This window comes from Salmo salar, chromosome ssa11 (assembly GCF_905237065.1).
Source record: "Salmo salar chromosome ssa11, Ssal_v3.1, whole genome shotgun sequence".
Taxonomy (NCBI): Eukaryota; Metazoa; Chordata; class Actinopteri; order Salmoniformes; family Salmonidae; genus Salmo; species Salmo salar.
Window position 1 is genome coordinate 35,351,405 of NC_059452.1, and position 3,525 is coordinate 35,354,929.

Below are 3,525 nucleotides of genomic sequence, written 5' to 3' on the forward strand. Positions count from 1 at the left end.
CGGGCACAGGGGATTGGAATGAGATCCTCCCACTCTCCCACTCGGCATTCTCACCTCAGCTGCCTGCTCCCTCCCCAGCCAGCAGAGCAATCGCACAAACACACGCGCACCCACACACACACCCCCATAGTCACAGGGCAGCCCCCCTCACAGCTGGCTAGAAGAGGGCATGACACTCATCTTTCACAGAGATTTGATCAAAAGGAATCACAAAGGCTGGAGGCACTCCTAATGCAGTCAGGAGAGACTCTACCTCTCCCTCTCTCTTTCCTTTCCTCTCCCTCTCTCTCTCTCTCAGCCTGAGTAATGCTTTAAATCAATGCTGCCCCTCTCAGAGCAGAGAGCTCAGTCCAGCATGGTTGTGTGTGTTCACCTTAATGGAGCTCTGTGAACAGCCTCCATAACAAGTTGTGCCTTGTGCCGTCTGGAATGTGTCAGTCTCTGTGTTAAGTATTTCTTTAGGACAAAGCGCATTCATAATACTTCTGAAACATTATTGTCCCTACTCACTGACACATTTCTTCACACACCTTTCTGACAGAACACAAGGTAGAATAACTCCAAGTATTGTTATCAAGTCTTAGTCAGTTATCAATGATACAATTGACTCGCGCGCACACGCACACACACACACACACGCACACACCTTTGTTTTGACAGTGTATTGGACCTTAAGTCCACCTTATTCAAGAACATGATCATCCAAATAAATGTGCAGGAGTACATTTATCTTTGTGTGAATAATCAATTGCCTTTCTTTTTCCAATTATCATGATAAAAACAGGGACAAAATGTGTGTTCACTCATTCAGAAATGGCCCACAGTGACTGTTTCACATCAGTGTTAAGGGCTATTGTCTCATGGTGACACACTTAAACCATGTCAGAGAAAAATGCTAATGAAGCGTCTGACTGTTTCTTTTTTTGTTGCTTCAATTATGAGCCACTCACAGGGGTTAGAGGTCAGAGCACCCTGCAAAGTCTACTATAAGCAGAGTAGCCTAAAACTCTCTCTCTATCGCTCTCTCCTGTTTTTACACGTCTCTAATTCGCTCTTCCTCATTAACTCCTTCATCGTTTCAAATGTTCTCTCTCTCCTTTCTGTCTATCTCCTTTCATCTCTTTGTTCTCCTTTGTCAATGTATTTTATTTTACTTTGTCTCTCTGTCTGTGTCTCTCTCTCTCTCTGTCTCTCCCTCTCTCAGAGAAAGCTCTCTCCTGCTGCAGATCTTAGCCATTAGGGGCGTCTGCTAATCCACAAATTACACAGCAAGTTTAAACAGGTATGCTGTTGCTGCCTCTGTCTGTCTGTCTGTCTGTCTGTCTGTCTGTCTGTCTGTCTGTCTGTCTGTCTGTCTGTCTGTCTGTCTGTCTGTCTGTCTGTCTGTCTGTCTGTCTGTCTGTCTGTCTGTCTGTCTGTCTGTCTGTCTGTCTGTCTGTCTGTCTGTCTGTCTGTCTGTCTGTCTGTCTGTCTGTCTGTCTGTCTGTCTGTCTGTCTGTCTGTCTGTCTGTCTGTCTGTCTGTCTGTCTGTCCTACCTGTGCTTTGTTAGCTACCAGCGGAGGAGAGGAGAGAGTTTCTACCAGGAAAATAAATCACTCAAATGCTAAACATCTCAGGCCGCATTTTTTTTAATACAAGCATTAAGTATAAATCTAAGTATTTACAGAATTTGCAGAGAGCGTCTGGGACGGTAACTGATTAAACCTATCTAATAACCCTTGAAGTTGGATATTAACCCTCCATTACTTTCACACATGACATCAAAGCTTTTCTGATTTGTGAATAAGCCCAAATGTTATGAGGTTATTACACATGGATCAGGAGAGATAGTCAATCAGGCATGCAACGCGGGGTGGAGGCGCTTCAGTCCTTCTTCCCCATCAGGGAGATACATATGCCTGGAACTCTTCATTTATTCCTTACCTAGGGGATGCATACCAAACAGACAGACAGACGGACGGATGGACACAGAGACCTGGGTTGGATTATGAGGTCCTGCTGGTTGGTTAGATTGCTGTTCTACGGTAGGCTAGAACCGCTGTTGCCGTATGCACACCCCAAGGGCGGCGGAACGGAGGAGGCTCCCGCTAAAACCACAGTAAATAAACACCATGTGCAGAGAAAGAGGTCACGCTGTTATTTATATGTTGGCGTTTTGGTTTCCGAAAAGAATCATAATAATGCTTGAGGATGAGTTGTGTTGGTATGAATGTTTGGCTTGGACTTGAAAATATCAATGGTTTATTTGAGACAACTTGACCATAGCCTTGTTTTTGTACAAATAAAATAAAATAAACCCATAAACATTTAAATCAGTATTAGATTTAGTTTGTTAAGGTGACAGAATCTTTGTACATTTTTTCAGCGCTGGTTTTCTAAACAATATTTATTTTGTTTCTCCTCATAGTGAAACATTGAAGTGGATTACCTAAGTGGCATCTTACTGTGAAAAGCTAACAAAACGTAATTTTTTTACATGGCAAAAATAGAACTAATTCGACATGAAATGTGAGGTGAAATAATCCACGTGTATTATTCAATGAAACAATGATTACTGATTATTCTCTCTGCTGTATCATAATGAACCAAAACAGAAAGGAAGTGCCTATCAGAAGACTTCTGTCTCAGGTTTTGGTCAGCTGTGCTATAGAAAGTCTACGTTGTCTGTCTCAGATGTTGAAAATCTCTCTCTTTCTCTCTGTGAAGCGCCTGCTTATGGGGCGTCAATACAACATCAGCTTGTGGGAGCTGTGTATAGAATGTGTTTCCTGACTGATTATGGGAGCTGTGTATAGAATGTGTTTCCTGACTGATTATGGGAGCTGTGTATAGAATGTGTTTCCTGTCTGATTATGGGAGCTGTGTATAGAATGTGTTTCCTGTCTGATTATGGGAGCTGTGTATAGAATGTGTTTCCTGTCTGATTATGGGAGCTGTGTATAGAATGTGTTTCCTGTCTGATTATGGGAGCTGTGTATAGAATGTGTTTCCTGTCTGATTATGGGAGCTGTGTATAGAATTTGTTTCCTGACTGATTATGGGAGCTGTGTATAGAATGTGTTTCCTGTCTGATTATGGGAGCTGTGTATAGAATGTGTTTCCTGTCTGATTATGGGAGCTGTGTATAGAATGTGTTTCCTGTCTGATTATGGGAGCTGTGTATAGAATGTGTTTCCTGTCTGATTATGGGAGCTGTGTATAGAATGTGTTTCCTGTCTGATTATGGGAGCTGTGTATAGAATATGTTTCCTGTCTGATTATGGGAGCTGTGTATAGAATGTGTTTCCTGTCTGATTATGGGAGCTGTGTATAGAATGTGTTTCCTGTCTGATTATGGGAGCTGTGTATAGAATGTGTTTCCTGACTGATTATGGGAGCTGTGTATAGAATGTGTTTCCTGTCTGATTATGGGAGCTGTGTATAGAATGTGTTTCCTGTCTGATTATGGGAGCTGTGTATAGAATGTGTTTCCTGTCTGATTATGGGAGCTGTGTATAGAATGTGTTTCCTGACTGATTATGGGA